At 40.5% G+C, this 24,809-nt stretch overlaps 1 protein-coding gene across 2 annotated transcripts in view; it reads right to left on the bottom strand.

The window, feature by feature from the left end:
* Positions 1–24,809, bottom strand: part of PTCHD1 (patched domain containing 1) — a 230,808-nt gene that overhangs the window by 203,777 nt on the left and 2,222 nt on the right. The window lies entirely within an intron of this gene.

A 24,809-nucleotide genomic window follows, 5' to 3' on the forward strand; every position in this document is an offset into this window, starting at 1 on the left:
TTCTCCTTTTACCCCTTATGAAAAGCTAAAGTTGGGATCTACACCAGCATGTTGGTGTAAAAAAATAATTTTTTTACACTAACATGCTGGTGTTTCCCCATACTTTTAATTTTCGCAAGCTGTAAAAAGAAAAAAAGACCCACACAATTTGTAACGCAATTTCTCCTGAGTACAGAAATACCCCATATGTGGGCATAAAATGTTCTGCGGACGCACAACAAGGCTCAGGAGTGAGAGTGCACCATGTACATTTGAGGCCTAAATTGGTGATTTGCACAGGGGTGGCTGATTTTACAGCGGTTCTGACATAAACGCAAAACAATAAATACCCACATGTGACCCCATTTTGGAAACTACACCCCTCACGGAATGTAGCAAGGGGTATAGTGAGCCTTAACACCCCACAGGTGTTTGACGAATTTTCGTTAAAGTTGGATGTGAAAATGAAAAAAAAATGTTTTTCACTAAAATACTGGTGTTACCCAAAATTTTTCATTTTCACAAGGGAGAATAGGAAATAAGCCCCCCAAAATTTGTAACCCCATTTCTTCTGAGTAAGAACATATCCCATATGTGGATATAAAATGCTCTGTGGGTGAACTACAATGCTCAAAGAGAAGGAGCGCCTTTGGGATTTTAGAGAGAGAATGTGTCCGAAATTGAAGGCCATGTGTGTTTACAAAGCCCCCATAGTGCCAGAACAGTGCCCCCTCCACATGTGACCCCATTTTGGAAACTGCACCCCTAACAGAAATTAATAAGGGGTACAGTGAGCATTTACACCCCACAGGTGTCTGACAGATTTTTGGAACAGTGGTGCATGAAAATGAAAAATTGAATGTTTCATTTGCACAGCCCACTGATCCAAAGATCTGTCAAACACCAGTGGGGTGTAAATGCTCACTGCACTCCTCATTAAATTCTGTGAGGGGTGTAGTTTCCAAAATGGGGTCCCATGTGGGGAGGTCCACTGTTCTGGCACCACAGGGGGCTTTGTAAACGCACATGGCCCCCGACTTCTATTCCAATATAATTATCTCTCCAAAAGTTCAATGGCACTCCTCCTTTTCTCAGCATTGTAGTGCGCCAGCAGAGCACTTTACATCCACATATAGGGTATTTGCATATTCAGAAGAAATTAGGTTACAAAATTTGGGGGTCATTTTCTCCTATTAGTAAAAATGTAAAATTTGGGGAAAAACAGCATTTTAGTGAAATTTTTTTTTTTTCCATTCACACATCTAACTTTAACAAAAAGTCGTCAAACACCTGTGAGGTGTTAAGGCTCACTGTACCCCTTGTTACATTCCTTGAGGGGTGTAGTTTCCAAAATGGGGTCTCTTGTGGGGGTTCTGTATGGTTCTGGCAGCTGAAACCTTTTGCAGGCATTAAGTGCGGCCTATAATCCATTCGGCCTAAAATGATGCATTGAAAGCCAAATTGTGCTCCTCTCCTTCTGGGTCTTACCACGCGGCCAAGGAACCAAATATGGCCTAAGTGGGGGTATTTCCAAACACGGGCCGAGCAGCAATATCAGAAGTGATGTACAAAAAATATGCCCCACAAATGATGCATTTGTGAAAAAATGCAAATTTCGAATTTTTAACACTGACTTTGTAATAATTCCTGCCAAATAACTATGATGTTAAAATACTCACTATACCCCCTAGCGCACACCTTGAGGGGTCTAGTTTTTAAAATGGGGTCATTTGGGGGGGGGGGGGTTCCAATGTTCTACCACCTTCAAATTTCTGCAAACCTTGCATAGCACATAAAAAAAAGATGTACAGTACTTTTCAAATTTTCTAAATTTTAAAAATTTCAAGTTAAATTGTTAGGCTTCTAATTAATTAAAAATTTTAATTAAAAACAAAGAAATACTGTCAAAATAAAGTATCTGAAAGTATAAGTTTCATAAACTATTTGGTCAGTAAGTATAAATATATGTAACCTATTAGTGTTAAAATAGCAAAAAAATCGTATTTTTTAAAAAAATTTCATGATTTTTTGCATTGTAAAAAAAAACTACAAATGATATCGGCTTACTTTTACTATGTACATGAAGGACAACTTGTGACAAAAAAACAATGTCAGAATTATCGTGATTGGCAAAATGTTACCAGAGTTATTCTCTAATAAAGACAGACATTCCCGATTTGAAAAAACAGGCCTGGTCTTTCAGGGGTGTACAGGTTTACTTGTATTGGTCCTTAAAGGGTAGCTCCCACCATCCTATTTTTTTTTTTTTTTGCTAGCCCCCGCTACGGCACTAGCCCGTTCCCTCCTCCTCCCCCCCACCCCACATACCCCGTTCCCTCATTACACTTGCAGTTACTGCAGAGTCCGGCAGCGGGCGTGCAGGGACAGCGGCGGCAACGAGGCGGCGGCGGCGATGTGCGGGAGGAGTGGCCGGGGAGCCAATACGCTCGCTCCAGCCTGTCTGATTGACAGGCAGGGAGCGAGTGCAGCCTAACTGAAAAAGGACTGATTGCCACTCCAAAATCAGTCCTTTTTCAGTAGCCGGTTTTTAAATGTAAATTAAACCTTTTTAATGAAAAAAAATTTATAAAAGTATATTAGAGATATGTTGTAGTACATAAGTACTACAACATTTCAAAAAAATAAAGTTGGTGACAGTGCCCATATAAGGGGTTAAGGGGCTAAAAAAGTTATCTTATCAGTAGTACTACAAAATATGTAAAGTTTTTCATAAAAACAAACAAAATTAACCGAAAACGGACCAGTAAAATAAAATAGAAAAGATTTATTTGTATAAATGGTTTCAAGGGATGGCACCCCCTTTCCCTCAGGTCCATTGATTGGTTAACAGAGACAATGATGATTTGTATACAGTGTTAAACCGTGAAAATTATCAGTCTATTGCTGACTGGTGTGGCGGCATAATATATACAAACATAATATATTATACATGTACATACAATGTAAATAATGCATATAAGTCCTGCATAAAAAAAAAACATAAAAAGCATAAAAATCCTAGAAATGCATATGTGCGTAGAAGTATAGGAATTATGACATCATTTGGATCCATGAAAGCTCCCTTTGTTCTTCGCTAGTGTGTTTGGAGGGAGTGGAGGGTTGTCCTCCCAATAAGCTTGCCAAGAACCAAACCGAATAAGCAGAGAGTGAGGAGGTTCCAATAAAAATGGGAGACCGCAGGGCACATAAGCTCCAGAGCTCTGCGCAAAGACGTGTTGTGGCCCTCAGTTTTATAATGCAGCACAACCATAGCAGGACTGTCTGTATTATGGATAACAATTGACTAATAAAATGTTTGGTCATCATAAACAGACAATGGTACAGGTTAAAATACAGGTATGTCTGATGTAAAACAAGAAGGGTCTTCTTGTTTAATATTAGACATACCTGGATTTTGCACAATGAACAAAAAAATCTAATGCCTACTGAGGAAGGGGTCGATCCAAGTACCCTGAAACGGGTCTAGATTCAGATACAGTCTGAATAGAGCAATAGAATATTCGCTGCCCTTACAGAAGCAGGTACAATTATCGAAAGAAGACTTGTACTCATCAACTGTCTCAGCTGAGAGTCTCTCTCACCTACCGCATAGACTCACATCACAATCTGCCATCTGCACAGCTAACTGTACAAACATCCCGTCTTGGCTGGTCTAGCAGAGGTCCGATACCAACAAAGCCGCACGCCGCTGCTGCGAACCCCCCACCACCAGACGGACTTAAACTTACGCACAGCAGCAGAACTTCCAGTTATACCACATTAACTGTACCATCTTCGGTCCGTCGCAATACGAAGACCAGCTGACAGGGTGAGAGATATTTAACTCTTTGACACTCCTGAGCAGCTCAGTTTGTTAACCAAAGACTGTCTTATCACCATAGCCATTCAATTGCTGGACTAACAGCTTATGCCGGACAATCGGCTGACAACTTTATAATAGCAGCGCTATATCCATTCACATATACCATTAGGGCCCAATGGTAAAATACTATACATACTATTGCTCTATATTATTTTTGTTTTATTAATCTAATTTTAAATTGTTTTAATATTGTAACATTGTATAATAAATTGTTTTGCATTCGTATCAATCAAACTGTCTACAACAATTTTTTGTTCATTGTGTATTATCCTAGAGGTGTAATTAAAATACTACTACTATTTATAATATTGTTGATCGGTGGGGATCGATCTTTTTGCACACATTTACCTCGGATATTGATGTGAGCTGCACACATCAGTTTTCATACCTGGATTTTAACCTGTACCATTGTCTGTTTATGATGGACAAATGTTTTAATATAATATATTATGTTTGTATATATTATGCCGCCACACCAGTCTGCGATAGACTGATCATTTTTGCGGTTTAACACTGTATAAAATTTGTCATTGTCTCTGTTAACCAATCAGTGGACCTGAGGAAGTAGGGGTCCTGCTCCTTGAAATTGTTACACCGAGCACTCCGGGTCCCTGCTCCTCCCCGGAGCGCTCACGGCGTCTCTCTCCCTGCAGCGCCCCGGTCAGACCCGCTGACCGGGAGCGCTGCACTGACATTGCCGGCGGGGATGCGATTCGCATAGCGGGACGCGCCCGCTCGCGAATCGCATCCCAAGTCACTTACCCGTCCCGGTCCCCGGCTGTCATGTGCTGGCGCGCGCGGCTCCGCTCTCAAGGGCGCGCGCGCACGCCAGCTCTCTGAGACTTAAAGGGCCAGTGCACCAATGATTGGTGCCTGGCCCAATTAGCCTGATTAGCTTCCACCTGCTCCCTGGCTATATCACCTCACTTCCCCTGCACTCCCTTGCCGGATCTTGTTGCCTTGTGCCAGTGAAAGCATTTAGTGTTGTCCAAGCCTGTGTTACCTGATCTCCTGCTATCCATATTGACTACGAACCTTGCCGCCTGCCCCGACCTTCTGCTACGTCTGACCTTGCCTCTGCCTAGTCCTTCTGTCCCACGCCTTCTCAGCAGTCAGCGAGGTTGAGCCGTTCCTAGTGGATACGACCTGGTTGCTACCGCCGCAGCAAGACCATCCCGCTTTGCGGCGGGCTCTGGTGAACACCAGTAGCCACTTAGAACCGGTCCACCAGCATGGTCCACACCAATCCCTCGCTGACACAGTGGATCCACAACCTGTAAGCCGAATCATGACAGAAATGCAGTGTCCATTTATACAAATAAATCTTTTCTATTTTGTTTTACTGGTCCGTTTTCGGTTCATTTTGTCAACCCTTGACTGGAAGAGCACCTGTAAGCATAATCTTTTAAGCTGTGCCCACAGCATCTTTACTTCTACATTCCCCGACCGTCAGATGAACGGGACCTGATGCCGGCTGCACTCTTCTTACTCTGGCTCCAAGCGCATGATGGTGTAGTGCTCGTAGTACAACACAAAAAGGTGAGTGTACCCTGTTTCATTATAGAATACAATCCCTAAAGGAATAATGGCACATAGTTGCACTTTCTTTTCAGTTTTTTCTTTTTATACCACATTCACTATATTTCCACAGGGCACTCCGGGCAACTGTCCTTGAGATCACAGGGGCCCTGAAAGTCAGACTGTCAGCAATCAGACATTCATAACTATCTTGTGGATAGATGATGAGTGGTTATAGTGGGAAAACCCCTTTAAATAATTTTTCTGTTGGGTAAAAGTATTGGTTTTGAAAAGAGAAAGTCAAAAGAACACCATGGGTGCCATAAAAGGTTTGTAACACCAATATCTAGGAACAAAAATGTTTTCAAATGATTTCAATTGAAAAAAAAATGGCCATAAATCTGATGATGAGAAATACAATTTAGGTTACTTTCACACTGCCGCTGGGCTCCGCCACAAACAACCGTTTAGGCTCTCATTTTTTTTACTTTAACGGCCGTTAGTGTGACGGAGCCCAACGGGAGGCATAACGGACACAAAGGATCCTATTCACTTGAATGGGATTCTCTGACGTCCGTTATTACGGCCGTTATTCCGCCGGAAGATGGCGGGAGAAAAAGACATTGCAAGCACCAATTTTTCTCCCGATATCTTCCAACGGACCCGCTACCTACGGGCAGTAGCGGTAGTGTGAAAGGAGCCTAAGTAGCTTGGATGTCTCTGTCGATGAAGCAACTATATAAAGCTCAAAGCCGTTTCTGCTAACTTCCTGTGCCTCAGCAACATTACCACCTAATCTGATATCTAGTTGTTTCTCCTGCAAATAGTTATATGCTTCAGACAAATTTTTTGTCTTTCAATTAACCATTAACCCCTTAATGACTCAGTGTTTTTCAGATTTTGCATTTTCGTTTTTTCCTCCTTACCTTTGAAAAATCATAACCCTTTCAATTTTCCACCTAAAAATCCATATTATGGCTTATTTGTTTGTGCCACCAATTCTACTTTCTAATGACATCAGTAATTTTACCCAAAAACCTACGGCAAAGCCCCCCAAAAAATCATTGTGCGACAAAATTGAAGAAAAAACTACATTTTGTAGTTTTGGGGGCTTCCGTTTCTACTTAGTAAATTTTTTAGTAAAAATTACACCTTTTCTTTATTCTGTAGGTCCATACAATTAAAATGATACCCTACTTATACAGGTTTGATTTTGTCTTACTTCTGGAAAACATCATAACTACATGCACTAAAATGAATATATTTGAAAATGTCCTCTTTTTTCCCCGCATACGGGGATGTATGAAGGCTCATTTTTGCGCCGTGATCTGAAGTTTTTATTGGTACCATTTTTGTTTTGATCAGACTTTTTGATCGCTTTTTATTCATTTTTATGGAATAAAAAGTGACCAAAAATACGCCATTTTGGACTTTTAATATTTTTTACGTGTACGCCATTGACCGTGCGGTTTGATTAATTATATATTTTATAGTTCGGACATTATACGGACATTATTTACAAAGTTTTTTTATGGCAAAAAGGGGGGTGATTCAAACTTTTATTAGGGAAGGGGTTAAATCACGTTTATTGACTTTTCTTTTACACTTTTTTATTAATAAACATGCATTACATGTTTTTTTTTTTACAATAACATGCATTACATTGATTGCAGGCACTGATCAATGCTATGCCACAGCATTGCATTGATGAGTGTTTTCGCCGATCGATTGCTCAAGCCTGGATCTCAGGCTTGGACCAATCAATCGCCGATCGGACAAGCAGGAGGCAGGTAAGGGACCCTCTTGCAGTGTTCTAGCTGATTGGGACACCGCGGTGAAACCGCGGTGGTCCCGATCAGCCCGACTGAGCTGCCAGGAAGCTTTTTTTTTTTTACTTTAGACGCAGCGATCAACTTAGATCGCTGTGTCTAAAGGGTTAATATCACATGTCACCATGATCAGTGATGCGTGGTATTAGCCAAGGGTCCCGGTTTTCATTAGCCGCCGGGACCGACCGGCTATATCGCGGGCACAGGACGTACAGGTATGCTCTGTGTCCTTAAGGAGTTAAGATGCTATGTTTCTTTGATTATTACAGCTAGGTGCAATTATTATGCTACATGTAGCAAAACCTAAACTTGTCCAATTATATCACAAACAGTTCAGCATAATTTATCTGACAGTAAAAAAAGCAAGGATAACACACAAGTCTACACATACCCATAAATACAATGTCAAGCAGGCCTGGCACTTGAAGATCATTTGTTCATGGCATAATCTTTAAACAAGAGTGATTTCCCACTATGAAGACATATTTTTTCACGTGTAATGCAACTTTCTTAATCCTAAGAAATGTAAGGCAAATGACAACTACAAATAAGCACTAAAAACTAAAGAATCCCAGATATGTGTCAATCTAGAAGAGAAAAAATGAAGCAACATGGGACATGGTCTCCTAATAAACTTTATGATCATGCAGGTTAACAAACATGGTGGTAGTACTACTCACACAGTTAGTGAGTGTGAATAACTGAACCGGCAAACTTTCTCACATCTGTGATAAATGCTCTGAATATTCCCTTATTAAGGGGACACTCATTCCTGACTTCTATAGTACAGCTGGAATTCTGAAGCACAGAAAACAGACATATGAAAGATTGCAGAGAACACAAGGTAAAGCACTCATTAAAGGGGGCCTGTCACCAGAAACAATGACAAGCATGAACGGTATAGAGAATATGACTCACTCTGCGATTTGCACTGAAACACGTCAATGTTTCAGAGGGATCATAGTCATAAAGCTAGCCAGAAACAGGGCCTTGAGGTCGGGCACTTGGACTGTCCAAAGGCCTGGGCTAGAGAGGGCGCCTGCTGCCAGCATATTTGCTTATGGTTGTCCGGGTATACAGGGAATTGTAGTTTTACTCTTGAGGCACTCTGGTTGGGGAACTTTGTCTTAAGATAATCATAACCAAGGGTAACAGGGCAAAACAAAAAAGGTACATGGAGGATTTAAAAAAAAAAAAAAAATATATATATATATATATATATATATATATATATATATCTCAAACAGTACATATATACATTGGAAATTAAAAAGAAAAATTTTATGAAAATAGGGCATCTCTTCTTGTTCAGTAGAGCAAAGAGATGTCATTGTGGAGAAAACCTGTTATTAGATTTTTGAGCTCAAGACCATCATATGCTCCCGACAAAAATCTCTGTTTCATCATTAATATAAAAGGAAATGATAATACATGGTATGATGTAGGGTAGAGTCCATTTGCATCTAGCAGATGTGAAGCAGGAAGCACTGGCCTTGGTTTCATCTGCATGCTGCATGTATTGGATGCTACAGGACTCTTCTTCAGTCTGGCAGTCTGCTGGGCTTTTCTATACTGTAAGGCCACATTTATATTATGGAATTTCTGAGCGGAATTCCGCTTGGAAAATTCTTCTGAATAAATTTAACGCAAGTGTGAATACATTTTTTGTTGAACCATTCACACTGTAGAATTTCCGTAGTGTGAATGAAGCCTCTGAAAAAAACTTATGCTAAAACATACCATCCCAATGCAAAGTAAAAGGACACTACTTTTAGCTTTGTCTGGGGAATGTGGGGCTTCCAGCATCTAGCATATAAATTTGTAGCCCTGTATACATGCTGAACTTGTTTACCAAACCTGGTGTACATATAGCCTTAGGTTAAGTTCACAATGCCATTGTTCTCTGTTCCTTTTTAGGTCCATTCAGGTCTCTTGTTGTGCCTAGCGGACCCAAAACATGTCAGAGCACAGTTGAATGATCCCATTGACTTAAAGGTTACATTAGAGATCCCCCTATACAACTTATTTATTTTATTAAATCCTAATAAAATTACCCTTGTCTTTTAAACAAATATACTGTTTTGAAAACACAGTATATTTAGCACTACAGTGAAATAAATCAGATCCCCAGTTTATCAGGTTGTGATGGGACTCTATATAAATCATCCACTGTCTGCCATCTACAGTCTGCTTTTAAAACACACACAAAGTACCTCCCCGATGCTTTGCCGGTTAGGACTGGCTTTGTCAAGGGTTCAGGTGCTATGTGAAAAAAAAAATAGGACATGCACTACTTTTTTCTCTCCTAAACTCCCGTCATTCTGACAGACTTGCCGACAGAGCTCCTTTTACTGGTGCACAACAGCAGTGTGAATGAGGCCTTAGTCAGTGCCACTAACAGGGCATGAGTTCGAAAAAATGCCTAGTGTAGCAACTTGATGGATTCATACAGATGTAGCTGGAGTCATCTTGATCCCTGGTGCATTATGATGTTGTACTGTACTCCTGGAGTTGACATAAGTTATCCTATTGTGTTGAACAAATTTCATTTTAACATTACTCTTTAATTTCCAGAGCCAATTAATAATAATAAATCATTGGTGCAATAGGATGTCCTAACACATTGCTATGTTGGATTAACACATTCAAGATGGCTTCATGGCTACATTTGTAGGTTGAACTTGATGGACTCTTGTCTTTTTTCAATGCTATATACTAAAATGTAAATAAATACTGGCGCAACAAATATATTCAAAAATCAATGTGTTCATTTTTTACTGAAAAATAAAAAACCTCTAATTTAACACAGAGGCAAAAAAACGTTTCCCTCAGCATCTCTGGGTGTTGCCGTATGTAGCAAATATTCCTGTTAGACCAAAAAATACATACAATTGATCATATAATGAAATATGAAAAAGATGTGTATATTGAGGTAGATTTAGAATACACTGTACCCACCTAATTATGCTCACTTGATCTGTTTACGAATGAAGACTTCTGCGTATTGGCCTGAAGGAGACCGATATTGCCTTTGAAACGGGTCGGAGGTTTTTTGGACAATCTGCATTTACGTAGTGACGTCACTAGTGGCGACCAGCTCACCAACGTGCAATCCAGCGGGACCTGGTATGGTAGAGACGCCACCAGCTGGGGCAGTCTCCCCTCCGATTACACCAAGCAGCGAACACCAGGACATTTCTACTAGATCCCGATGGAACTGAATTCCGGAACAGGACCGGAACATACTCACTATCTACAGGTACATAACTAAACACCTGGATACCTAGGGGGTATATACCAAACCAGTCCGCTTGTCTCTCATAACATATATTTATACACAGAAAGAACATTCAATCGAAACTCGTAAAACAAACTATACCTCTTGTCTAGACAAACCTAGTCTCCAGCATTTTTTAATGAACTATATAACAGAGGGTAAGAGACCTTTAATATAATAGTATCCTTAAACTGTGAATACATTGCTCCTCTTGAATAATAGTATTAACATCATTTATTTTTCATAGATACGCACCCTCATATATAGCCACGCATATGGTCCATATGCAAAAGTCTTCATTCACAAACAAATCAAGTGAGCACAATTAGGTGGGTACAGTGTATTCTAAATCTACCTCAATATACACATCTTTTTTATTATTTCATTATATGATCAATTGTATTTTTTCATATTTTATTATATGATCAATTGTAGGTATTTTTTGGTCTAACAGGAATATTTCCTAAACATAGCAACACCTAGGGATCCTGAGGGAAACATCTTTTTGCCTCTTTCTGTGTTACATTAGAGGTTTCTTTTTTTCAGTAAAAAATAAACACATTGGCCGACATTTATCATTGTCATTAGACGTTTTTGGGTCTAGAAAAGGCACAAAAAAGGTGCAAGCAGGGTTTATTTGCGCTTTTTTTTGCACCTTTTGGTTCACACATTTCTGCCGATTTTGAGTTGCAATCCACTGATTTTGGCAATACACATGATATGGAAGGGTTTTATGAACTGCGCCTTTTTGTAAAAAGGCACAAAAAAGGTGCAAAGCCACTGAAAATCTCTAAAGATACACGGGGGGAATTTATCATTGATTTTACCCTGGTTTTGTGGTGTACATTTGTCTCAGTTTGTCTCAGATGCTGTTTTGAGACTTTTCATTGTGACTTTTGCTTTAGAAGGTTTTTCAAAAGGAACATACCAAGGTCCTTTTGAAAAATCATGCAGTGGTAAGGAATTCATCATATGCAACTTTTCAGTTTGTCGCATCTTTTGTCACAACTGTGCTAACTTAGGCGCAAATCTACACCAGCTCTGACTTGGCTTACAGAACTGACTGTGGACCGCATTTTTAAAAAGTTGCACATTTTGTAGCACAGAATAAAAAGTCGCACAGAAAGTCACAAAGGAATCACCATACAAAGTGGTTTATTGAAGTAAGAAATTTGATCAGCACCAGATTTATCACTTGCTCGGCACCATGTAATAAATCTGGTGCAGGTACACAGTTTCCACCACGTGAATTAATGGGTAAAAAGACGTTCACCTCCACCACTCTTGATGAATTCCCTCCACACCAGCCCAGACCTGGCGTAGCTTTTTAGTGCATGTGAAGAGAGAAATTTCAGAAAATGTGACCTGCACAAAATGTATCAAATGCTCTGCAACCATTTAATAAATTTGGTGCTCCTACACATTACCAGCACACAAAAAAGGTGCAGAAAAATGCTTCACTTACACCTACAATGATAAATGCCGGACATTGATTTGTGAATATACTGTATATGTTGTGCCAGTATTTATTTACATTTTAGATTTATCTATTCATGTATGGTAAACAGGGACCCATAATTATACCAGGCTGCAACGCCAATACACATTTAGGGCACGTTCCTACTTGGCATATACGCAGTGTATTTCTTGCTGTGGAAAATCTGCAGAAGCAGCGGGAAATACGCTGCGTATCCCTCACTCACCATTCACACAGGGCTTTCCGGCGGCAGCCCTATGTGTGTAGTGAGTTTTGGAGGCGGAGTCATGCATCACAGTCACGCCAACACACGGCCCCGCCTCCAAAACTCACTGCACACATAGGGCTGCTGCCGGAAAGCCCTGTGTGAATGGTGAGCAAGGGATATGCGGCGTATTTCCCGCTGCTTTTGCAGATTTTGCGCAGAGTGAAATATGCTGCGTATATGCCAAATGGGAACGTACCCTTACTCTTTTTTCTGATACATACTCTTCCACCCACTCCATAGAAGCGCTAGTGAATAAAGTTTATTTATACATAATGGGGGGCATTGCATATACACGTCTTTTATTGCGTACTATCGTTACATTTCCACTGAGACATTGCGATTTGCAACTTTTCATTGCGCCTTTGTCATTACGTAATTTTCAGGTTCCGACTGCAAATCAACTTTTGACAGCTTCTTTTTCGCAGTGGTCGGGAATTTACTATTAGCGCCTTTTATACTTTGTCGCAAAAACGGTTACTAATACTGCAATTTTGTCACAATTCAAAGTCCTTTTTAAACTGACATAAAAAAGTGTCATACCATCAGTTTTAACTAGTAAACCCCAATAAACGCCAAAGTTACAATATAGCGCGCTACAAATGATAAATTTGGCACAAGTCTGTCGAAAACACCGCAAAAAACAATTGGGTAAAAAAACACATAGAACAACCAGTTTTGATAAATACCCCCCAATGTTATATACTATGTTACTATGAATGCTTAAAAAGGCCTTGATTGTAATCCACTTCTATGCCCCACATGCAGTAGTTTCTGTTGATATAAGGGGATAAGTGTAAGTACATTGTAAGCAGTGCTTTTTGCTTTTGTTTGTGAACAAGTAATCTAGATTAACCTTAATCTGTTGTATTTTTTCAGTCTAGCACACATCTGCACTAGTTTGACCACAGAGTGGTTCTTGTTACATTACAATGCTTTTCTTTAACCTGCGCGATGTAAGTTTATTTAGATGGCAGCATTACAAATTATTGATGAATGTGGTATAATGTGGACTAGAAAGCCATTTTAGTTATATTCTGGGGTTGCTGTTTTTTATTTGTCATAAATTAGTGAGACATCATCTTGGTAATAATTGACATGAAAACAGAAATTGTTTTCATAAAAAGGGTCATCCATATGATTGAAAGAATTAAATGATTTCGAAACATTTATCTCAGGCACATTTCATAGGGAAATATCAAAAATAAATCACTTATTTCTGCCCTGCACCAAAGTGGTTCTAGGCATAAAAGTGGGCAGATGGTCAATTTTAGTGTTTTTGAAGGGTTTGTTGGCAATTGATATCACAGACAAGTAACACAAAGAGGGAAGCCTTTCATCAAACTCAATTTAGTCCAAGCTGACTCAAAGTGGTTTTAGGCAAAAACATAACATTCTAACAATTCAATTGGGCAGATGGTGTCTTTTTACTGAAATGAAATAAAACGTGTGTTTTTAAAGGGTTCAATGACTTTGGACTGCTGACTAGAGCTGAGCGAATGTTCGGATTGCAGCGCAGCTGAACTCTTTTGTCACAGTAAGCAGTGATCTCTATCTCTGGTTTAGTCCAACCCCTAGCAAGCATATTAAGAAAAGAGTTAACTAGCGCTAGGCAAGTTAACTCCCTGGGGGGTGATGACTTCACTAAAGGGGGAGCTACAGAAATAGAACATCAGAAACAGGGGTAGTAAGTATGGGTCTTTTTTTCTATTTTTCTTTTCTTCTCTTTTCAGACACGTGTATGCAGATCCGAGAACTACGATGACCTGCATATTATTATTATTTTTATATAATGGTTAAAGAGGGCTGTGGGGGAGTGTTTTGTGTACCAATTTTTGTTTTAACATATGTCATGTATATATATATATATTTATTTATTTACTTCAGAGGCTTAGCAGTGGAAGACATCTTATAGAAAAAGTCCATTAATAAGCCGGGCTTAGCATTAGCCCCACAAACAGCTAGCACTAACCCCCAAATATTACTCTGGTACCCACCCGGAGCATCAAAAATGGCACTCCTGGGCCTATGTAGTAATAGTCTGACATTATTTAGGCTGGGGAGGGCCAGTAACAATGGTCCTCATCCATCCTGGTAATATCAGGCTGTTTCTGCTTGGTTTGTATCTTGCTGAGAATGAAAATACATACCCCCCCCCCCCACTGCCCAGTATTAGAGTTGACTCCTGGCTGCTTATATTAGCTATATCTCACATCTATGAAGCAAGCCAAGCTCCTGCGCTTGCTTGATAGACTGTTAATGCTAAAGGATGTAAAATATACATAATGTTGTATTAACATATTCCAGCCATGCTCAACATCTACAAAGCATAAAGGGAATACCACCATCAAAGCTGCTAAAAGTTACAGTCAGGTTGCAGCCGAGAAGTTGTCTAGTGGGGAAAGCAAGCCAAACCTTTCTATCAGGCCTCCCAAACCCAAGCCCAATTTAACAGTAAGAATAGTGGTGCATGCAGAGCTCTTCCTTCTGTCAATACAGTTGATACCACAACAAAGCCTTTACGGCCCCCATTATAAGTCAGTGGAGTCTGGTCACTGATGGTAGCCTACATACAATGAATACATCAAGGTGTTACAACTTCACTTATGAACATAAGTCAAGACTAGAGATGAGCGAAGTTACAGTGAAAGTCACTAAGGCATTGTTCACACTTGAATAGAATCACTGTAACTAGGCTCATCTCTAGCCAAGTCTCGTCACAAACTTCTCGGCTCGGAAGTTGCTGACTTTAGCCTGCCTAAATTAGTTCAGCATTCAAGTGCTCCGGTGGGCTGGAAAAGTTGGATACAGTCCAAGGAGAGTCTACTAGGACTGTATCCACCTTTTCCAGCCCACCAGAGCACCTGAAAGCTGAACTAATTTATGCAGGCTAAAGTTAGCAACTTCCGAGCCGAGAAGTTTGTGACGAGACTTGACTAGAGATGAGCCTAGTTACAGTGATTCTATTCAAGTGTGAACAATGCCTTAGTGACTTTCACTGTAACTTCGCTCATCTCTAGTCTTGACTTATGTTCATAAGTGAAGTTGTAACACCTTGATGTATTCATTGTATGAAGGCTACCATCAGTGACCAGACTCCACTGACTTATAATGGGGGCCGTAAAGGCTTTGTTGTGGTATAAACTGTATTGACAGAAGGAAGAGCTCTGCATGCACCACTATTCTTACTGTTAAATTGGGCTTGGGTTTGGGAGGCCTGATAGAAAGGTTTGGCTTGCTTTCCCCACTAGACAACTTCTCGGCTGCAACCTGACTGTAACTTTTAGCAGCTTTGATGGTGGTATTCCCTTTATGCTTTGTAGATGTTGAGCATGGCTGGAATATGTTAATACAACATTATGTATATTTTACATCCTTTAGCATTAACAGTCTATCAAGCAAGCGCAGGAGCTTGGCTTGCTTCATAGATGTGAGATATAGCTAATATAAGCAGCCAGGAGTCAACTCTAATACTGGGCAGTGGGGGGGGGGGGGGGGATGTATTTTCATTCTCAGCAAGATACCAACCAAGCAGAAACAGCCTGATATTACCAATGCCTTCAGTGACTTTCAGCCATTGGTCTTGCAAAATATATAAAAGTGGATCCATACATAGTAACATACTGTAGTTCATAAGGTTGAAAAAGGACCAACAAGTTCAACTTATATCCCTAATGAGTCCTTCCTGAGTTGATCCAGAGGAAGGCAAAAAACCCTCATACTAGAGGTAAAAATTCCTTCCCGACTTCAAATATGGCAGTCAGAATAAATCCCTGGATCAACCTTCTGTCCCTATAAATCTAATTACTATAAATAAATCTAATTACTATAAATAAATTACTCTCCAAAAATGCATCCAGACCCCTTTTAAATTATTTTACAGAGTTCCCCATGACCACCTCATCTGGCAGAGAGTTTCATAGTCTCACTGCTCTTACAGCAAAGAACCCCCATTTGTGCTGGTGTAGAAACCTTCTTTCCTCTAAATGTAGAGGATGCCCCTTGTTATGAATACAGTCCTGGGTATAAATAGATCATGGGAGAGATCTCTGTAAGGTCCCCTGATATATTTATACATAGTTATTAGGTTGCTCCTAAGCCTTCTTTTTTCTAAACTAAATAACCCCAATTCTGATAATCTTTCTGTGTACTGTAGTTCTCCTATTCCCCGTATTACCCTGGTAGCCCGTCTTTGAACCCTCTCCAGCTCCACTATATCTTTCAGCTCCCAGTACTGTACACAGTATTCTATGTGGGGTCTGACTAGTGATTTGTACAGCGGTGGCATCTATGCCACTATTGATGCACCCCATGATTTTATTTGCCGTGGTAGCAGCTGCCCGACACTGGTCACTACAGCTAAATTTACTGTTACTAAGACTCCCAAATCCTTTTCCATGTCAGTCGTCCCAAGTGTGCTCCCATTTAATGCATAATCCCAGCCTGGATTTTTCCTCCCCATGTGCATTACCTTACATTTATCAGTGTTGAACCTCATCTGCCACTTCTCAGCCCAAACCTCCAACCTATCCAGATCCATTTTCAACAGTGCACTGTCCTCTATAGTGTTTACCGCTTTACAGAGCTTAGTATCATGTGCAAAAATTGCTACTTAACTATTCAACCTCTCTGCAAGGTCATTAATAAATATATTACATAGAACAGGACCCAAGACCCCTGTGGTACCCCACTAGTAACAGTCACCCAATCAGCATAAGTACCATTAATAACCACCCTCGGTTTCCTATCACTGAGCCAGTTACTTACCCACTTACACACATATCTGGAAAAATCCAGATATATGACATCAAGCGATTCCCCCTGGTCCAGTCTGGAGCTCACCTGATCAGGTTATTTTGACAGGACCGATCCCTCATAAAGCCATGCTGATATGGGGTCATACATTTATTTTTATCAAGAGACTTCAAAATAGCATCCCTTAGAAAACCCTCAAAGAATTTACCTACAACAGAGGTTAAACTAACAGGCCTAAAATTCACGGGGTCACTTTTTGACCCCTTTTTAAATATTGGCACCACATTTGCCATGCGCCAGCAACCTTCCCTGTCACCATAGGAACATTCCAGAACCATGTTATAGGAGATTTCTTTGTTTATGTCCTCTGTATTGATAGCAGGGGTGGAAATTTTATGATGCTGAACACTCGTGTCCAGGAAAAAAGCTGAAAAATGCTATTCCAGAAATTATACTGACTGTTTTAAAACCCAGAGTTAAACCATGACATACTGTATTGTATTTGTCTGTCGAAATTACATTGTGCTTACCCACTAAAACAGATTAACCCCGTAAGGACCCAGGGCGTATGGGTACGCCCTGGCTCCCTGGTACTTAAGGACCCAGGGCGTACTTGTACACCCATGGGAATTTCGGTCACCGCTGTGCGCCGGGATCGGGATGACTGCTGATATCTATCAGCTGGTATCCCATGCAAATGCCCAGGGGGGACCTTAGACCCCCATGTCGGCGATCCCTCCTATCCCTGCTATTGGTCGGTCAGAAGAAACTGACCCATAGCAGACCAGGGGTCAGTAGTCTGGGCAGAATGGGGGAACAGACAAGTACCGGCACCGGAGGTCCACTTACCATCGGCGGCGGCGACGATCGGCAGCAGTGATCGGCGGACGGCTATGATGTGCGGCTGGCTCCCTGCTGCAGACTACGGAAGCCTAGCAACATCTGGAGGGCTATAGTTTGTAGCCCTCCAGATGTTGCAAAACTACAACTCTCAGCATGCCCAGACAGCTGTTTGCTATTTGGTCATGCTGGGATTTGTAGTTTTGCAACAGCTGTAGGGCCACAGTTTGGAGATCACTGTGCGGTGGTTTCTAAACCGAGGCCCTCTAAATCTTGCAATGCTGGGAGTTGTAGTTTTGCAACAGCTGGAGGCACACTGGTTGGAAAATACTGAGTTAGATAACAGAACTTTACTGAAGATTTTCCATCCAGTGTGCCTCTAACTGTTGCAAAAGTACAACTCCCAGCATGTATGGTCTGTCAGTGCATGTTGGGAGTTGTAGTTTTGCAACACCGGCAGGTATACAGTTAGTTTCTTGCTTCAAGTTTGAGTTGCGGCAAATTTTCCGCCGCAGCGCAAACTCCTAGCGGGAAACTCACCGTAAACCACCACCCATGTGAATGTACCCTAAAAACACTACACTACACTACATTAACTACACTACACTACTACACTGACACATAATAAAGGGTAAAACACTACATATACACCCCCTTACACTGTTTCCAAAACGGAGCCTCCAGCTAATGCAAAACAACAACTCCCAGCATTTCAAGACAGCCACTGACTGTTCAGGCATGCCGGGAGTTTAGCAACAGCTGGAGGCACCCTGTTTGGGAATCACTGGCGTAGAATACCCCTATGTCTACCCCTATGCAATCCCTAATTTAGTCCTCAAATGTGCATGGCACTCTCTCACTTCGGAGCCCTGTCATATTTCAAGGAAACAGTTTAGGGCCACATCTCCTTACTCAGGAGAAATTGTGTAACAAATTTTTGGGGGCTTTTTCTTCTTTTACCCCTTATGAAAAGGAAAAGTTGGGGTCTGCACTAGCCTGTTAGTGTCAAAAAATAAAACATTTTACACTAACATGCTGGTGTTGCCCCATACTTTTTATTTTCACAAGAGGTAAAAGGAAAAAAAGACCCCCAAAATTTGTAACCCCATATGTGGGCATAAAATTATCTGCGGGCGCACAACAAGGCTCAGGAGTGAGAGTGCTCCATGTACATTTGAGGCATAAATAGGTTATTTGCACAGGGGTGGCTGATTTTACAGCGGTTCTGACATAAACGCAAACAATATAAATACCCACATGTGACCCCATTTTGGAAACTACACCCCTCACGGAACGTAACAAGTGGTATAGTGAGCCTTAACAACCCACAGGTGTTTGACAAATTTTCGTTAAAGTTGGATGGGAAAACGAAAAAAAATTTGTTTTAACTAAAATGCCAGTGTTACCCTAGATTTTTCATTTTCACAAGGTAATAGGAAAAAAAGCTCTGCAAAATTTGTAACCCCATTTCTTCTGAGTAAGAACATACCTCATATGTGGATGTAAAGTGCTCTGCGGGCGAACTATAATGCTCAGAAGAGAAACAGTGCCATTGGGCTTTTGGCAAGAAAATTTGTCCGGAATTAAAGGTCACATGTGTTTACAAAGCCCCCATAGTGCCAGAACAATGGATCCCCCCACATGTGACCCCATTTTGGAAACTACACCCCTCACGTAATGTAAGGGGTACAGTGAGCATTTACATCCCACAGGTGTCTGACAGATTTTCCGAACAGTGGTCCGTGAAAATGAAAAACCAAATACCATTTCAGCAAAATTTGCTTTCCAAAAGCCAAATGTGACTCTTTTGAGCATTGTACTGCGCCCACAGGCATGGGGTATTTCCATACTCAGAAGAGATGGGGTTACCAATTTTTGGGGACATTTTCTCCTATTACCCCTTGTAAAAATGCAAAATTTGAGGAAAAACCTGCATTTTAGTGAAAAAATAATAATTTAAACATCCAACTTTGACAAAAAGTCGTCAAACACCTGTGGGGTGTTAAGGCTCACTGGATCCCTTGTTACGTTCCCTGAGGGGTGTCGTTTCCAAAATAGTATTCCATTTGTTTTTTTTTTCGTTTTTTTTCTGTTTTGGCACCATAGGGGCTTCTTAAATGTGACATGCCCCCCAAAAAACATTTCAGAACAACTCACTCTCCAAAATCCCATTGTCGCTCTTTCCCTTCTGAGCCCTCTAGTGCACCCAGAGAGCACTTGACATATACATATGAGATATTTCCTCACTCGAGAGAAATTGGTTTACATATTTTAGGGTGATTTCTCTCCTTTTACCCCTTGTAAAAAATTAAAAAAAATGGGTCTGCAAGAACAAGCGAGTGTAAAAAATGAAGATTTTGAATTTTCTCCTTCACTTTGCTGCTATTCCTGTGAAACACCTAAAGGGTTAACACACTTACTGAATGGCATTTTGAATACATTAAGGGGTGCAGTTTTTATAATAGGGTAATTTATGGGGTATTTCTAAAATGAAGGCCCCTCAAATCCACTTCAAAACTGAACTGGTCCCTGAAAAATTCTGATTTTGAAAATTTTGTGAAAAATTTGAAAATTGCTGCTGAACTTTGAAGCCCTCTAATGTCTTCCAAAAGTAAAAACATGTCAACTTTATGATGCAATCATAAAGTAGACATATTGTGTATGTGAATCAATATATCATTTATTTGGGATGTCCATTTTCCTTATAAGCAAAGTAAAAAAAAATGCAAAATTTTCAAATTTTTCATAACATTTTGGAATTTTTCACCAAGAAATGATGCAAGTATCGACAAAATTTTACCACTAACATAAAGTAGAATATGTCTCAAAAAAACTATCTCGGAATCTGAATGAAAAGTAAAAGCATTTAAGAGTTATTATTGCTTAAAGTGACAGTGGTCAGATGTGCAAAAATTGTCCGGGTCCTTAAGGTGAAAATGGGCTGGGTCCTTAAGGGCTTAAGATTCATTCCAAATAAAAAGTTATCTATGCATTTTTATGTATGGTAAAATATTTACAAAATCAAATACACAATTCATAGCAAAAAGCAGTAGTAAATCATACAAATGACTGCCTATACTACACAGTTCAGGAGGGGATTTGCGCTGCTTTCATTTATGTCGTTATATATTAACTACTCATTGTTTCTCAACACAATTCTTGACAGCAAATACTTCACCCCTTAAGGCCATGGCTGACACAGGGATTTTTTAATTCTGTTTTTGTTATGTTGCCTTGTTTCTTCTTTTATTTTGACAGAGCATTAAGATAATGTATTGATTTTTTAATTCTGTTTTTGCTATGTTGCCTTGTTTCTTCTTTTATTTTGACAGAGCATTAAGATAATGTATTGATTTTTTTCATATGGGTTGCTACAAATACCTATTACATAAAGTTTTTTGTGTGTATTTAAAAATAAAGTTGTTTTTTTTGTTTTTGTTTTTACACAAAAATGTTTTTAGACCCATTAAGTGACTTAAAGTGTACTTACCTTTTCAACAAAAAATTTTGACATGTCATAGTAACATGACATAAGTTTGTATCCAGGGCTCAAGTCCTGTAGGAACGCATGGGAACTTTTCACAGCAGGAACACCGTTCCCATTAGCAGGAGTCCTGCAGGACCAGCCAATGAGTGGAAATCTTGGATGAGTTCCCTCACTTTTTTTTTTACAGGACTTGACCCCTGATTGTATCAATGGTAATCCAGCTGCTGTCACTAGAATAAATGTCAGAAGTGCGACTGCACAAGCTGTGCCCCTTCATTTCTGCTCTGCACAGTTAAAGCAAGCGGTATGCAGAATTTCAATGGAAGTCTATGGGATCTCCGCCAATTCCATATACTACTCACTGCAGAGAAGAAGGGCACATCACGTACAGCTACGCTCTTCTGCTCCTTTGTTCTAGTGATTGGTAAGGGTCTCAGCATCCGGACCCCAAAGTGCTGATACCCCTAAAGATAAAAACTTCTGACATGCTACTATGACATGCCAGATGTTACACTGGCATACTTAATATACTTAAACGGGCACTGTCACCAAACATTTTTTTTATATATATTGTAGTACTCATGTACTACAACAAATCTCTAATATAGATCTATTATTATTTTTTTCATTAAACTAGTTTATTTTACATTTGAAAACCGGCCACTAGGGGTCTTCCTCCTAGTGGCCGGCTGCAGGCTGGCATGATGTCACGCATGAATTCGGACCAATGCTGGCCGGGCATCGGTCCTAATTCATTCAGCCTGCTCTCGCTCCCTGCCTGTCAATCAGACAGGGGGGGAGCGAGCGCTGAGAGCGCATTGGCTCCCTGGCCTCACCCACCTCCTGGCATATACGCGGCGCTGCTGCTGGCCGCAGAACTTGGGTATGTCTGTCTTGGGAGTGGGGAGCGGGTAGTGGGAAGGGGGGGTGGTTGGCAGCACCGTGGTCATAGCAAATTTATTGTTTTCAGCGGGGGGGGGGGGGGGGGGGGGGAGCTGCACAGGGTGCCTCCAGCTGTTTCACCACTTCACCTCCCAGCATGCCCTGACAGCCAATAGATGTCAGGGCAAGCTGGGAGTTGTAGTGGTGAAACAGCTGGAGGCACCCTGTGTAGATGAACTATGGCCGGAAGTCGGCCTCCCCCAGCAGGCATCAGTGACGTTGTGTCTGCTGGGGAAGTCTGCCTGGTAGTGAGCACACTACCAGGCAGACAAAAAGGCATTTTTCATATAGTAAAAAAAAAATTAAAGCAGCGAGGGGGTTAGGGAGAGATGGGCAATAGGCAGGAACAGAAAAAAAATATGGTGGGAGCTACCCTTTAAGGGGTTTTAGGCCACTGCCATTTTGATGCCACCTGTTTCACATGACTGTCCTTTCTTCCTGCTACTGGCAACACTATGTAATACTGTACTGTAGGACTGTAATACTGTAGGAAATACTATACCTGCTCAACTAATTACTGGCCGCAACAATGACCCATCTCAGCTAGTGACTGTCAAAGCGGGCATATTTTGTCTAAACTAAATGTCATCAGAAACAGAAGGAGGAAGAGAACACAGGGATCATGCACCAACCAAATGGCAGGGGTAAGGAATTGGGACTGGTGAATATAGCTTTTTTTTTTTTTTAGCCCCCCCCCCCAGCTGCCATAATAACTTAGTGGAACCCTTAGATCTTTTCATAAGGATGCCAATGAAGTGACAGTAGGAGCTCCTCCCCATCTAACCAGGATCAGAGTCATCTTCAATTCAGACCATTAGAGCTGGGTTTCACCTGTGTACCACCAATGACCACCACCAATGAGAGCCATCAAAGCACTATACTAATGGTGGCTTGCAAGAAATTAGCAATTTCTTATAATACTATTATGATGAAGAGTGAAGGATTAAAACTTACAAAGCCATGTTAATTTTTATGTATCTTGTTAGATGTATAAGGATCTGTCCACCCTTGTGTCTTGGCTTCTCTACATAGCTAAAGCCATGATGTCCGGCCAAATCCATTGTATGATGGCTACCACCCTGGACTTATCATCTGGTACTCAGAGTTATGTGTGTTCCCTTTTTTTTTGTCACCGCATGCATCCCTATTACCACCTTACATTTGCCTGAAATTTGTGATGCAAATGTGAATAGAGCCCTACCTATTCACAGTAACCTTATTATCAATAACAACTGTCCATCAGTCAATGTAGATGCCATTATTTATGCCCCAAACTAAATTGTGCCAGCCTGTAGTTAAATTTTTTTTTGATATGAGATGTTCCTATTTGTGTGATATCAGTAGCAAAAAGTAATACAGCTGTTTGAAACACCTGTTTTACAGACATTTCTAGTAGTAAAAAGTGGCCACCTTTGGTACATATTTGTATGCCCTCAGACACTATATGCCAGCTTAAACTTATTATTGCATTTGAGGTGACAAATGCCCCCTTGTGTGTTGGAAATATATAATTGACCTACCCATTTTACCCTTTAAAAATTCCTTTTAGGCTGCATATTAATATTAGTACAAGATGACCACCTGCCAGCTTTGATGCCAGTTTGTATACCTAGATTAACTTTGGACCAGCCAAGAATTTGACATATGACATCCCTACTTGTGGATGGGGGGCATTCCGGTGTATGTTGGCAGTGTGATATAAGTTGGTCAAAGTACAAGTTACTTATTAAAATGATTTAAATGTGGCTGTATGCAAATATTAATGCTTGTTTTTCTGCTCAGAACCACTATGGGCCAGTCTGGATTTTATGCGGGGTATCTCTTTCTGTATGTGAACACTGTGATATCAGTGTCCTAAAATTATGCAAGCCTTTCAAAATATGTTACTTGTTCCATCGAGTAAAATCATGTATGTGTGTTGGCAGTGTGTTAACAGTGGCCTAAAGTCAGTTAACCCTTTGAAAACCTTATCAGTAAACATGGCCATCTGCCCAATTTGTTGCTAGTTTTAATGCCCAGAACCACTTTAGATTATCACGATGCAGGGCATCCCTTATTGTTTTTATGTCACAGTGATCAGTGGCTCAGCATCATGCCATGTAACCCTTAAAAACACTATTCAAGTAATAAAATTTGACTGTCACTTTGATACATGCCTAGAGCCCCTTTGGGCCATGCTAGAGTTAACTGATCTCTATGCGGGATTCCCTTATCTATTTGCCTGCACAAGTGTCCCAAAGTAATTTAACTCTTTAAAGCCCACACTCATGCCCATTTTTGTGTTAATTATTTCTGCATTGGTGCTGCTTTACACTGTAATGCCCTCAGGGCACCTGACTCCAATGTAACTTATTACTAGGGGAATTCCCCATTAACAAATCAGTAAAAGAAAAAAAAAAAAACATTTCCAATGAATAAGAAACCAACATTAGCCCTGAAAAATAAATTAAACAAATAGGAAATTGTCTTCTGCATTGTCTTTTAATCTGACATTGTTGTCCAGCATCTCTAGAGAGCAGTATTAATATGCTAAGCAGCTCTGTGCTAACAGGTGGTT

The sequence above is a fragment of the Hyla sarda genome, chromosome 2 (assembly GCF_029499605.1).
Source record: "Hyla sarda isolate aHylSar1 chromosome 2, aHylSar1.hap1, whole genome shotgun sequence".
NCBI classification, from domain to species: Eukaryota; Metazoa; Chordata; class Amphibia; order Anura; family Hylidae; genus Hyla; species Hyla sarda.